This window comes from Topomyia yanbarensis, chromosome 3, assembly GCF_030247195.1.
Source record: "Topomyia yanbarensis strain Yona2022 chromosome 3, ASM3024719v1, whole genome shotgun sequence".
Lineage (NCBI taxonomy): Eukaryota > Metazoa > Arthropoda > Insecta > Diptera > Culicidae > Topomyia > Topomyia yanbarensis.
This window is the reverse complement of record NC_080672.1, coordinates 344,390,539-344,405,600: the sequence shown is the minus strand read 5'-3', so window position 1 is coordinate 344,405,600 and position 15,062 is coordinate 344,390,539. Positions and strand designations below refer to the sequence as shown.

The 15,062-nt window shown below is 38.9% G+C and overlaps 1 protein-coding gene and 1 pseudogene across 11 annotated transcripts in view; one reads left to right on the top strand and one right to left on the bottom strand.

The window, feature by feature from the left end:
- LOC131690758 (collagen alpha-1(XVIII) chain) overlaps window positions 1–15,062 on the top strand; it is a 1,092,580-nt gene that overhangs the window by 140,523 nt on the left and 936,995 nt on the right. The window lies entirely within an intron of this gene.
- On the bottom strand, window positions 989–13,651 carry LOC131692655 (uncharacterized; annotated as a pseudogene).

Below are 15,062 nucleotides of genomic sequence, written 5' to 3'. Positions count from 1 at the left end.
ACCAAATTTGATGCGGTTTTTTGAAAACGATCACAAAATTTGTCCAGTTTTAGAAACTGAGGCCATCTTTCTGGAACTGTTGGGAGTACTGGGGTTACCCCTTCTTAAAAGCAAAAAACTTTCATAGCGGTCTTCACATCAGTCTTGCGACGCACAAAACGTGATGATTTTGTAAAGCAAACGCATTTACCAACATTCTGAGGGTTTTTTTTGTCGAATTGGCCACAACCCGGGGTATTCCGGGAATCCAGTTCCTCCATTTTTCAACTGATTATAAAACCCGTCTTGCGGGGTGTCAAACTTTATAATTTTGCAAAATAAGTGCACTGGAGACCATTTTGAGGGTGTTTGGTCAAATTGGACACACCCCGGGATCTTCCGGGAACCTGGTTCTTCCGGTACAAAAGGACGATTTTCGACTGGTTTCAAAATCCTTCTTGCAGCACTTCAATTTTCATGATTTTGCAAAACAAGCAAACTGAAAGCCATTTTAAGATTATTTGGACGATTTGATTAGTACGTAGGGCGATGAGCCGTAGAAATATATTTTATAAAAAGACAATTGTGCCTATCGCGGTAGCACATGGAACGATAACACGTTTGGATCTGTGACGGCGTAAAGAAAATCGACCGTACTGTTCGAGATAGTGATTTCAACTGTTTTATTCCTGCTTCGTTTGACAATAGAATTCCGATTGCTAACAAATTTTGCATGTGTGTTTGTGTTTAATAATGATAAGCAAATATGTGATCATTTTATAGTAAGATCGATATTTGAGGTAGCGTGTTCAATTGCAGGGTAATATATTTGTGTTTACATTTAATTAATATATAGATTTTTAGTTCATAGAATATTATAGTTTAGGATTACAATTTAGTTAAGAGCAAATTAGTTTTAGGTTTAATTAACAGATACTGGCAATGACCAGCGCTCGTAACAGGCCGGGGCCCGTTGAACTACGCAGTTCAACTATTCGTTGTCGTGAGTCTAGTCCTTTGCTTCTACGTCATCCATCTCAATGGGCAGTATACACAGCTCGGTCGTAGATCGCTGGAAGATACCTGTAGCTGTCCTGACATTGACTACCCGCACAATGCCATCTTTTCCAGAGAAAACTTTGTCGACTCGTCCCAACGGCCACGGCAAAGGAGGAACGTTGTCACGTTTAAGCAGAACCATAGCAATGTGTAGTCCTTTGACCACCGCTTCCAAAGATCTTGTACCGATTTTTGCATGACCTGGAAGTGTTTAAATCGATTAGTTGGAGTGTTGCTGTGATCCGGCTCCGGCAGTTAGAATTAAGACTCGCCCACCAGAAAGTGGCCAGGAGTCAGGGCATTAAGGTCTTCAGGATGATTGTAAATGGGAACGAGTGGACGGGAATTTAATATGCTATCGATTTGAGCAACAGCGGTACGGAAGTCATCGAAAACGTAGATCGTTTGTTCCATGATGCGATAAAAGTGATGTTTGAAGGCGTGAGTGAGATCCCCGGCTTCGTTTGCGTTGAAATTGGTGAACAGCGTGTATGCGGTGCCGATATTGTTAGAACGACCAGTTCTACCAATACGGTGCACGTAATCTTCAGAACTCGACGGATAGTCGTAATTAATTACGAGCTTCACGTCTTCGACATCAAGTCCACGGGCGGCGACATCCGTAGCCACCAGGATACCATTTCGGAACCCATTCAGAACATAATCACGTTTCTGCTGTGATTTGTCGCCGTGAATCGAAACGGCTCTCCAGCCGTTACGATTGATAATCCGCGTAATGTCATCTACGCGGCGTTTAGTTTCGATCGATCACTTTCGGCCGAAATTTCGGTTAACAATTTCATTAGTTTCTGATCCTTCTCATAATCCTCGCAAACATCCACAATATGAAGGATATTATGATTGGCCGAAAGATTAAGCGATCCAATATTAATCTGAACGTATTCTGTAAAAAAATTCCTCTGCCAGATGGCGAACTTCCTTGGGGCAAGTGGCAGCCCACATGAGCACTTGACGATCAGGACGAATCTAACCCATAATCTTACGAATTTGAGTTTCAAATCCCATGTCCAGCATGCGATCAGCTTCGTCAAGAGCCAGATAGGTGCAACGACGTAAGTTTGTGATTTCACGTTCAAGGAAATCAATTAAACGACCAGGTGTTGCAATTACTATTTCAGCTCCTCGTTCCAGATCGCGAATCTGAGGTCCTTTCGGGGCCCCTCCAAAAATGCAAGTATTGTTAGCGTTCATCCTTTGTCCAAAGTAGATTGCGACCTGCTGAATCTGCAGCGCTAACTCTCGAGTGGGAGCAAACACTAACGCGATCGGGCCATCCCCTCGTCGTACTTTATCCTGATGCATAATATGAATCAAACCCGGAACAATATAGGCCAAAGTCTTTCCCGAGACTGTTTGTGCGATTCCGACCATATCTCGACCAGTCAATGCGATTAGCATTCCCTGGGCCTAAATAGCTGTTGTTTGTTTGTTTGTTGAAGCCCTGCTTGCGAACTTCATCCATGATACGGGGAATCCGCAATCTTCAAAGCTCATACTGGGACGAGGAACGCTCTTGCCCTTGAAGGTAATCTCATGATCGGCCAGATATCTCGTGAGCTCCGATTCGGACATACCCTGCATCTGCTCCGACGGCTTGTAGAAGTTCTTCTCGAACGCAGGCAGATCAGGGCTGCTCCACTGCAGTGTGCGTAGGCTAGCTCCCTTGTTCGCCTGCCGGTCAAATGAACCGCGGTTTCCAAAACTACCGCCGCCCATTCCTCCTCCGGGTTCCTCTGACCAAGCGAATACTTTTGGACCCCTTTGAAACCATGTCTTGCGGCATGTCAAACTGCATGAATTTGTGAAACAAGTACGCTAAAAGACATTTTGAGGGTTTTTGATCTAATTGGCCAAAATCCGGGGTATTCTGGAAACCTGGCCCCTCCGGCAAAGAGGACAATTTTCGATTGGTTGCAAACCTATCTTGCGGCACGGCAAATGTCATGATTTCACTAAGCAAGTTCACTGAAGGACATTTTGGGGGCTTTTGATCTAATTGACCACTCCCTGGAGTATTCCGGGAACCGTCTTGCGGTATATCCAACTTCACGATTTTGCAAATGCAATGGTCTACTTTTATGTTGTATGACATGCGACACAAAACTGATTTCACAACGGACCGGGAATACTTTTCTTTTAAGGAAGAACCAAATTCAGTTTAAAATTCGGGCTGGGTGTAATTTGAACAAAATATCTTAAAATATAGTAATATATGCTTGATTTGCAAAATCATGACGTTTGACATGACGCACGGTGGGATTTATAACCGTCGAAAAGTGTACTTTTTCTCTAAGGAACCAGGATCCCAAAATACTCCAAGGTGTGGTAAATTCAACCAAACCTCTCAAAATATCACCCAGTGCAAATTAGTTTTACAAAATCACGAACTTTGGCATGTCGCAAGACAAGGTTTCAAAAGGATCGAACAACGTCTTCTTTGCCGGAGGAACCAGATTCCCGGAATACTCTGGGAATGTGGTCGAATAGACCAAAAGCCATCAGAATATTCTTTCGTGTACTTGTTTTACAAAATCATGAGGTTTGACATATCGCATGACAGGTTTTAAAACTGGTCGAAAATTGTCCTCTTTGCCGAAGGAACCAGGGTGTATGCAACTTCACCAAAATGTTCTCCAGTTCACTGGTTGTGCAAAATTATGAAGTTTGATATCCCGAACTTGCTTAGCAAAATCATGGAATTTGTCACACCGCAAGACGGGTTTTGCAACCATCGAAAATTGTTCTCTTTGCCGGAGGGACCAGGTTTCCGGAATACCTCGGAGTGTGACCAATTAGACCAAAAACCTTCAAAATATCTTTTAGCGTACTTGTTTCACAAATTCATGTAGTTTGACATGCCACAAGACAGGGTTTCAAAGGAGTCCAAAAGTGCTCACTTTGCTGGAGAATCTCGGTTCCCGAAAGAACCCGCAGTGTTGCCATTTCGTCCAAATGCTCTCAAAATGCCTCTCAGTGTGCTTGTTTTGTCAAAACATGCCGTTTGAAGTGCTGCAAGATGGGTTTGGCGACCAGCCGAAAAACGTCCCTTTGTACCGGAGGAGATACCGGGGTGTGTTCAATTTGACCAAAACCCTCAAAATGGTCTCCAGTTGACTTGTTTTGCAAAATTTTAAAGTTTGACACCCCGCAAGATGGGTTTTATAATCAGTCGAAAAGTGGAGGAACCAGGTTCCCGGAATACCCCGAATTGGGGCAATTCGACCAAAACCCTCAGAATGTTGGTCAATGCGTTTGTTTTACAAAATCATCACGTTTTGTGCGTCGCAAGACTGGTTTGAAGACCGCCATGAAAGTTTTTTTTTCTTGTCGGAAAGGGGGTATTCCTAGTACTCCCAACAATATTTCCGGAACTACGGTCAGTTCAGGAAAGATGGCCTCGGTTTCTAAAATTGGACAAATTTTGTGATGGCTTCCAAAAAAAAAAGCATCAAATTTGGTTGGAACGCGGCTGAGAACCATTATTTTGAAATTTAACAATTTCAATGAAATGGGGGTTGGTGACGTAAAAGTTAAACTGCCCAAATATAAAAAAAGTGATTTTCCCCGTCTTTTTTCTATCAGTGAGCGTCGTAACCCTACAATAGTAAAAAATGGTGGATCCTACTAGCTTTCACGTTAAACTTGATCGAATCGTGAATTATCTTCTACGGACCAAGGATAAGAATTCATTACTTCTTTTAAAGATTTCACGAGATCTGATGCAGCAACACGCGGTCGTGCTTTTCTTTTCAAAGATTTTTCTCTACCAGCTTAGGAGTTATGTTGTCGAGTCAGAGGTAGACAAATGACATTGTTTCCTTTTGGAGACCTGTACCATGTGTACGTGCCGAATCGCAAAGTTGAAATCGACGGAGTGGTTAATGACAAAGGATTTAAATGCAAACATTTACCAAAGCACGGGGCTGATTCTTTTAAGGATTATTTACTTGTAGCAGTTAGAGTGCTGGAAGGTATTCAGTATAAATCGTGGTTGCTGGAACTAAATCCTATCATCCATTGAAACTGTTTCGGGTGGCTTTCGCAGGGTTCACTTTGTCGATATACGCCCTCTTGAAAATGGTTTGCCGTATTGTGCCGCAGGTCACATCGCAAATTGTTTCATAACTGTACCAAATAGCTGTAAGAATTTTTATCTTGATTTAAAAAAAATCCACATGCTAACCTTTATATATATATATATATATATATATATATATATATATATATATATATATATATATATATATATATATATATATATATATATATATATATATATATATATATATATATATATATATATATATATATATATATATATATATATATATATATATATATATATATATATATATATATAATGAAAAAAAAAGAATTGGGCACCGTCAAGCTAAGGCATTTGGGACTATCAAAATATTATCTCATTAGGAGAAAGTCAGTTAAAGTTCTAAGAGTTATTTAGACTTTGCTGCCTTATTGTTTAAAATTTGCTGCCTTATTGCAAAATAGTTGATGTTCTCATATTAAATCCCATACCATTTTGAATGCAATGCGAAACCCGGAAAGCAAACAACTGCTCCCGATTTTTTACAGGCATTTGGGACCAATAAAGTAACTCAAAAAGTACTGTGCCCGTTAGTTTAAATAATTTTTAAGTTCTCCCAGGCAACATACAACACAATACAATAATGCTTCCGTCTCCTAAAGAAGTTGACTTAACTTAATTAATTGAAAAAAGTTTACAGAAACTCATCAACCGAATGATACGAGGGCGCCACCCAATAGGAAATTTCCACCACCCTCTTTATTGAAGTGATACAAATGCCTTTAATGTTCGTTTGATAAGCTACAGCCTCACTGCCAGCAGTCGAGCGGGGGACTTAATTCTATAGAAAGGATTGCACTTTTTAATTTAGAAACACTCCTACCTACGAGATGTCTCGGTCAAGGCGAACAATGTTGAAATCATTTAAACTGAAATTTATGTTCGAAGTAAGCCATACTTCACCTGAAGCAAAAACGCAGCGCATTCTGAATGATATAGCAAAATGTTTAAGGAATAAATTTAGCTTTGCACGCAGTTCCTTTATTAAGGCAGAAATTTTAAGTCCCTTTCTTGGCAGTTCGAGAAAAGAAGATTCATCCTTTTATTATATCCTTCAGGTAAAACAGATGATACACGCTCCGTTAGAGTCGTTGGACTCCTTCTCTGAATAGCAAAAGTGTCTTTCTGAGACAGCGCACAGTGTTCCTGTATGCAAATTCAGCAGGAATTTAAGCTTTTATCTAAAATTAAACAACTCAACCTTGTTATGTCTTTGGGAAAGTTTTCATAGTTTGTGAGCCCCTTCTTTTTATTTAAACAACAGTTGGGCTGATTCTAACTTCAGGGCGGTGATCAGCTGATTTTTTTCGTGTTCCTTATCACATTTTATGGTTAAATAATTCATCAACAGTGCTACCTATGATAATGAGCCATCTTGGTTATGACGCTATTTTTTCTGTTCTTATTTTGTTGTAAACAAGTTGCAGTTTTTCTTTTATATTTTCAAAATTGCACATATTTTGTCGCACGTTATTTTAAATGTTAGTTGATTTGATAACATTCTAAGGCTTCATCTATCCACCGGGTGATGCCAATCGAGTCGATATTTCTTGGACTGAGCAAACTAATTTCTATTTAGTGCTTATTTGACCCACTAGGGAACCACTTCAAAGGACACTAAATGTGCATAGGGAAAACGCACGGTCTTGTCTGAGTGGAATGATGACTGCAATCATGTATGAAGTTTGAGAATTGATAATTCGCGAGAAGAATCGAGATCCAGTTATCAATTTCCTTGAGTCACATCAGCACGAAGAGCAAATGTTTTATTGTCATGTCCATTGGTTTGCTTTTAGTTTAATAAATCCCGTTCATGTTTGTACAATTGTTATGTGCTAGTCGTATGTCTATCTGTGCATGTGTTTGTCTGAGTATTTGTGACAGATGCGTCAGGAAATGGATGCAGTACTGGCATTTAAGATAGAATAGTGGGTAATCCTTCTTGGGATTCGATGATCACTTTTTACAAGTGTTCAATTTGCGTATGCGATGAGATTCATTCAGGACAATCGGATTGCATATATTAAGGTACGATTAATTTACCGACGCATGTGAATCATCCTTTCCCGGTAAGCATAGCATGAAAAACTTCTTCTTTCTGCAATTGTCGTTAATGATAAATCAGTATCATTTGCAAGCATATAGACGAATTCAAGTAATATGGTCGCATGTTACATGTGTTCTCTTTTTCTACTTCATTAGTCTAGTTTTTGTACTTTTAGTAGTTGCTTTTCCACTACTCATGTGTACCAAAAACAATATCGATCAATTTCACTTCTTCTTTATTTATTTCCGTTTTTTTCTTCATTCGGCATGTTATTTTTTTCTTTTATTGCTATATCTTAAATTGCTCCACAGTTCACTTTGGAGGGGGTTCTGGAGGAACCGTTGTTACCTAAGCACGATGCTTAGCAGTCAACGAATGAAAAAGCTTTTCTCTTTTGTTTGTAAAGAACGACTGTGCTGGGGAATTGGCGTATATTTGTCGAGATTAGATCCATGCTAACGCTCACTAACACAATACATTACTTTTTCTCTCATATACACTCACAATCTCTCTCATTTCAAACGTGCAAACGTGGCCTTTGCGATAACACAAACTTGGTCACAACGCAAACGCCCGTGATCTCGCCAACATTTAAAAACTCTGGTAATAAAGTTAACGTTTCAGCATATATAAATTCACAAAAGCGGTCTCAACGTCCACATACAAACGTTCGGGTCGTTCGCGATCGTCCACGTACACCTAAGCCCACGATCTCACAAACGGGTAGCACCCCGATGTCTAAGTGAACGGTTTAGCATTTATAAATTCACAAACGCGGTCTCAGGAGTGAACCTCCAAATGCCCGTGTTCGCGCGATCATGAGACGGTTTCGTCCGGAAGTTCCTATCCTCGGTCCTAGTAGCATAGGTCCAATGCCTTAAGGTGGACCAAACAAAAAGATTATGCTCATATCCACTAAACAACACGTTCCATGGCGGCATAAAAATCGAATTTATACACGCGAAGTCACATACACGCGACAAAAACGTTAACATACAAATGCGTTCGCGCAGACATGATAACATCCCGGTGGTAATATGAGCGTCTCAGCACTCATAAACATTCAAGCGCGGTCTCAAGCGTGAGCATGCAATCTACCGCGCTCGCGCGATCATGAATCGGTCACTTCTGGAAGTCTATCCTCGATACCAGAAGTCTAGGTCCATGTTTCTATTGGACCAATTAAAAAAGGCTCTCATATCCACTGGACAACACGTTCCATGGCGACATGACTGGGAACTCTAGTAATATGAGGTGGCTAACTCCCTGTCAGAATGTGAACTGTACAACGAAAACTAAATACCAGAATGACGGTCCGAATACGAACGCTTAAGCTGTTCACGACTAACCACGCAACCCTACGTCCGGGATCGCGCAAACTTGATAACAATCCGGTAATAAGGTAATTGTTTTAGTACTTAGAAAGTTTCAAACGCGGTGTCAAACGCGAACCTACAAACGAGCGTGTTCTCGCGATCATGAATCGGTCACGTCCGGAAATTATTGTCCTATGTCCTAGCAATTGAGGTCCATTCAGTTAGACCAATCAAAAAATAAAGCTCATATCTACTGGACAATACCTTCCATGGCGACATGACCGGAAACTCGTGATATGGAAGATCTCACTTTCTCCTATCATCTGAACCGTACATCAAAAATTAAGTATCGGATTCACGGTTCGCGCGTGATCATCCAAGAACACACGCAAATATGCGAACGGCACACGGTTATGAAATAGAATTTATACACGCGAAGTTACGTACATGTTAGCACACGCGATATACAAATGCGCACGCGATCGAACACATTAACGTACAAACGCTCGAGCCCTTCGCGATTATACACGCGCTCGCGAAATCACTTCACCCGCACATATCTGAACTGTAAAGTGAATATCATATTCAGAATCACGGCCCGCTACAATTGGCCTTAATCAGTGTTTCAATACGTGACATTTCCCCTCACCCTGTCCGCAAACCTAGCTTTACAGCTCCAGTAGAACAACTCTCGAAAAAAATAGTCAAATAATTCCGATCATTCTTTTTATACGATTCTGATAAACCAACTCTGCTTCTAATGGTAAAATAGGGTTTTCAGTTCAGTTAATTTTGTACCGCGTTTTTTTTTCATATCCTTGTCGCGAAATGAATCGATATTTTTCAGTTATTTTCCACTCTTATTTTTTCCCTATGTGATTTTTGCCTTTCTCATATAAAGAAAGGCTATGCAATCACTCCAAAAATCGATTTTCCAAACCGAGGCCCGGAGGGCTGAGTGTCATATCCCATTCGATTCAGTTCGTCGAGATCGCAAAATGTCTGTCTGTATGTATGTGTGTGTGTCAAATAATGTCACTCAATTTTCTCAGAGATAACTGAACCGATTTACACAAACTTAGTTTCAAATAAACGGTATAACGCTCCCATAAGATGCTATTGAATTTTTAGTTGATCGGACTTTCGGTTTCGGAGTTACGGATTGAAGAGTGCGTTCGCACAGCAAATTCCCATATAAACTGGTAACCCTATGATGTCCGAATGAGGTAATACAAATTTAAATACGTTCAACATTACTTGGATTTGCGGGACTAGATCACTAGTGACCAATCAAAGTAGTTTTGACTATATTGGTCATCTAAAACGGATCTTGATGTCCCCGAGGAACTCGCTAAGTTCCCGAGCTAATGTTACACCTATTTTCCATCAAACTTTTAACTTATTTTGACAAACTTGATTTCAAATGAAAGATATAATACCCCCAATGACCGCTATTTAATTTTATTCGGTTCTGACTTTTGGTTCCAGAGTTACAGGTTGGTTATTGCGGTCACATAGTAATTTCTCATATGAACCGGTACAATCGTAACACCTCATAGGTTTAATATCTATTGAAATGAACATCAAATTACTTCGATTCACAGGCCTAGATCACTGATGGTGAATCAAAGATTATTGTAATGTATTGTCCACTATGGATAATTCTGAAAGTCCCGCGTTCCGGGCATATTTCAGATCTAAAGCGACTTCGGTGATGACTGAACCAATTTTCATTAAACTAGTCTCAAATGGAAGGTATAATATGAAGTTCGGTGTTGAGCACTTCATCTACTCCTTCACTTCCCATCTCTCACCCCTCCCTTCTCTCACCCCCCCCCCCCCTCTCAGACCAACCTGCATTCTCTTCATCCACCCCGTATATTAAAATAAGTTATGAGGTTCTCGACGCATCCTCCACCTCCCACTAATTGTATCCCTTCCCTTCTCCTTCATGGTGGAGTTAACAGGAAGACAACATTGAACTCACGCTCATTAAGCTATATAAATATTATATTTTTATTTGTTTCAAGTATGTCAGTGGCGACATGTTGCTTATCAGGTTCGTGAGAGTCTTGCACTTATATATGCTCATCAAGTATGATAAGAATGTAATGGACATATCCACAATGTTATATTGAACGTAACCAGGCATTAAATCATAGTTTGGATAAATGAGAAAGGCACAATTGCACCACTAGGTGGATTAAAACAGGTTTTTTACATTTCTTATAAAAGAAATGTATAGAATTCGCTCAAACTTTCAAGATTTTTTCCGAGGCCCGGAGGGCCGAGTCTTATATACCAATCGACTCAGCTCGACGATTTGGGACAATGTCTGTGTGTGTGTGTGTGTCTGTGTGTGTGTGTATGTAACGGACAAATTCTCATTCGTGTTTCTCAGCAATGGCTGAACCGATCTTATCCAAACCAATTTTAAATGAAAGAACTAAAAAACAGTATGAACGCTATTAATTTGTTTTTGATTCTGATGTTTAGTTTCCAAGATATGAATGTTTGAATGCGTAAAAATGGCGTTTTTTGCAGTTTTTTTGAATTATCTACCGAAATTGACAATATAGATTAACAATTTATATGTTTTGAAACAGCTTCAACGAATACCTTTCGAACAAGCTATAGATTGTTGAAATCGGACTATTATCAAAAGAGATATTTAACATTAAATGCGGACGAAAGATTTTTATCATTTCCATTGCCAGAAATATGACCAAAACATGTAATCTATTTTTAACGCCAAAACGGCTTATTTTGTGTCAATAGTATCTTCGGTGAATTTAATGGAGGCAATATGCCCTTTCTTTTGGTATTGTGCTTTTGCTGATTTATCCCCCTATGAGTGAGATATTTTCACAAAATTTCTTGGAAGTGATTATATCGAAATGATGCCTTCAGCAAATTTGTAGCTCTTACTTTTGCGAATAACTTTACTGAAGACTTCAATTATCTATTTTGAATACTTTAAAAGTTATGGCTTGTTGTTTGTTGATTACTCTTTGTCGCCTATTTATTGTTCAATATAGTAATAATCCATTGAAAGAAGCTAAACATTATTTCGATGAAACGAATTTTGTATTTCATTTTACTATCTACAACCGCTAGAAGTAATCACCGAACACTTCCAAGTTGTCTGGAAGGAACTTGATAACTTATCAGTGCAAAAATGTTCATTTGTGCGAACCTTCTGACTGCAATTTTTCTAACTTATAACCATCGGATCGATCTGAAACATATCGGAAAATGAGAAGCGAAATAAATAACTCCAAGCAACGGCGTAGCCAAGAGAAGGTTTTTGGGTTTAACACCATACAACACTCCCCACCACACCCAAAAAAATATTGGATTGAAGTTGAAAATTTATTGATGCAGACTGATTTAATTCAATATTACAATAACATATATCTGATCCGTAGTTTGATAACCTGTTATTTTAAGCATCATGAGGACTTTTGATAAATTGTCGGAATGGGGTCCTCCTGATATGTAACTGATCTGTTGGTCTTGATTTCACAGTTGTCTAATAGCATCAATATCAAATTCCTGCCTGAAAACATTCCAATAAAAAATTCCAGAGTTCTGTAATCAATCATAATCCTCAGATTTATTTTCAAATTGAGCTCGTTTTTGTAGAAATGTACTGTAATAATGGTCTTTATTTAATAGGAAGCGAAGTTAAAATTGATTAAATGTCTATGAAACATAGAACTGCTCACCAAAAAAATGCATAACTTTCAACATTTGCTTAAAATGTTTTTGCCTTTCTCATTCACTCTAAAATTCGTCAATCTAATCCCGATCCGGAGGGCCGAGTGTCATATGCCAATCGACTCAGATCGGAAAATGTCTGTGTGTATGTATGTGTGTATGTTGAAAATAATGTGACCTCTGTTAATCAGAGATGGCTGGATCGATTTGCACAAAGTTAGTCTAAAATGAAAGGTACAACCTTCCCATCGGCTGCAATTGATTTTTTTATTGATTGGACTTCCGGTTCCGGAGTTACGAGTTGAAGAGTGCAATCACACAGCAAATTCACATATAATCTGAAATGAAAATTTGTATTTTTGATGCCAAATGACTTTATAATGCATGAAACATCGAGATTTGATGTAAACTCGAAAAAACATAATGTTTGACAAAAATTGATTTTTTTGGACTTTGGTACATTTTTGCCTTTCTCATATAGAAAGGTTATGCAATCACTCTAAAAATCGTCAATGATACCGGCCCGGAGGGAGTATGCAGTGAGTGGTTGCTACTTTAAAATTGAAACTAGTTTAAAATTTCGTAACAAGTTGAAAATTTTCGGCAGGACCCGGACCTCCCGGATCTTACTATGTGATACTGAAACATCGCTTGAAACCAGCGGCGATCAAGCGATGTTTCAGTATCACATAGTATCTCAAGATCGTGGCTGTCGATCCATTGTATGTATGTGTAAATCGTACTGAGCATGTATTATTCATTTCCACCATTGTATTGAACATAACCAGCCATGGAATCGTAGTCTGGACAAATCAGAAAAGCACAATTACACCACTAGGTGGATTAAAACAGGTTTTTATTTTGGGAATGCGTCGAGTTGAGACGGAAACGTAATATGATTAAGATCGAGGATAACACTTTCCGAATGTAGAGAGAAATTTATGAGAAATGACGATTTCCATTCGACTCAAGCAGGTCCTGATCGATTTTGATGAGAATTTGATTTTTGTTGTATGACCAATTATATGTATAGGTCAAATGTTCAAAAACAGTAATTTAAGGTCAAGATAACATCATTTTGAAACCGCCAATTTTAGAGGTTTAGTATCTTCGATGAGTTTTACAAACGTTAAACAGCGCATCATTTGATAAAATAATTTTGGCGGTATATCGTCCAAAAAGTATTTATGGTGAATTTTCTCAGGTTAATATTCATGACTACAATAAAGTCTCAACAAATTCGTTAAAAACACGAACCAACCAGCACATCGGGTGTTGGCGGACTCACCACCTGCAACATTAGTCCCGCCAGACAGTGATCCAGGAACCACACTAAACACTACCTACCGATCCATAATCAGCATTCACGGACTGACACAACGCATCATCAGCATTTTCAAGCATGACTACAGCTTTTTAAGATTAGCCAGCAGACAAATACACACCGTAGGATCACTTCACAGCAAAGTTAAAGACCCGATTCATACCATGCAGCAACATAATGTGGTCTACAAGATTCCCTGTTATAGCTGCCCAGGTGTGTATATTGGTATGACAAAGAACTTGTTAAAAAGTAGATTATCCGGCCATAAGTCCAACGTAAACAAACTCGATAATTTGATACAAGATCAGACCACCACAACAGATAGCCGAGTGGCCTCTCTCGGAGCACAAACAGCTTTAATAGAACATTGTATGCAATACCAGCATAGGTTCGCATTTGAGAAGACCACGATAGTAGATCGCACATTCCGTTCATCGTCTCTCCCATATTTAGAAATGTGTCACATTACTAATACACCCCATACCGTCAACAGTCGCTCAGATGTAGACAATCTTAGCGTCATATACGCAGCTATATTACACACCACAAAGAATTATTTCGCCCGCAAAAAGTCCACTCCACCATAAGCTCTATTTGAAACAATTCCATACCAGCACTGAAACATTTCACTTTCTACACAGAACTATATTTCACCCATTTTGTACGTCTGCTCTAAACAAGATCGATCATAGCCAAAGAATATTTAACCAAATGTGTAAATTCATCGTTATTGCAGTAAGTCCAGATTCAGTTTAAATAGTTAGTCAAAGTTTGTGTGTAGCTCGTTAAATTTATTGTGTATTATTTGTAGCGTTTGTGCCAGAAGCAAAATCCCCATATATTGACCATACACTTACATGTCAGTGATATTAACGAGGAACGATAATCAGTTTTTGTAAGTTCTTGTAATATTTTATTTTAATTGTTAAATGTAAAATTCGTCTACTCTGTTACTCCGCAATATAGTCTCCCCTGAAGAAGGCGCAAACAAGGCGTCGAAACGTTGGGATTTAAAAGCAAACAAATCGTTTTAATCCACTAAGGACTGTAAAAAAGCCGTTCAAATTTCTAGATAACACGAACTCTGTTACTATTTTCTGAAAAATTAATTCTGCATAATTTTAAAACTTCAAAAATTACGGTTTCGGAATTATGCCGTTTGGACAGTAAGATCGATTTTCACCAAACCCCCACCAATTGTAAAAATGGGTTTGTAAAAAAACGTAAGGGCGATACTTCAATGCTGATAGGTGGGACCGAAAAAGTAAACAATCGTCAAAGGGGCGATACTATCATTTTGTCAATTTCAATAGCAAACACAAATTTTAATTTAATAATTTCAAATACTTCATGAAGTTTTGGGTTTCGATCACTGAATCATGCAATCTAGGATGTAAAAAACACAATAGTTCTTAAATAGGAAATAAAACCAAGTGTGGAAATATTCACTGTTGATTTTCTTTGAATGGTGTCACTGCTAGTATCGCTTTT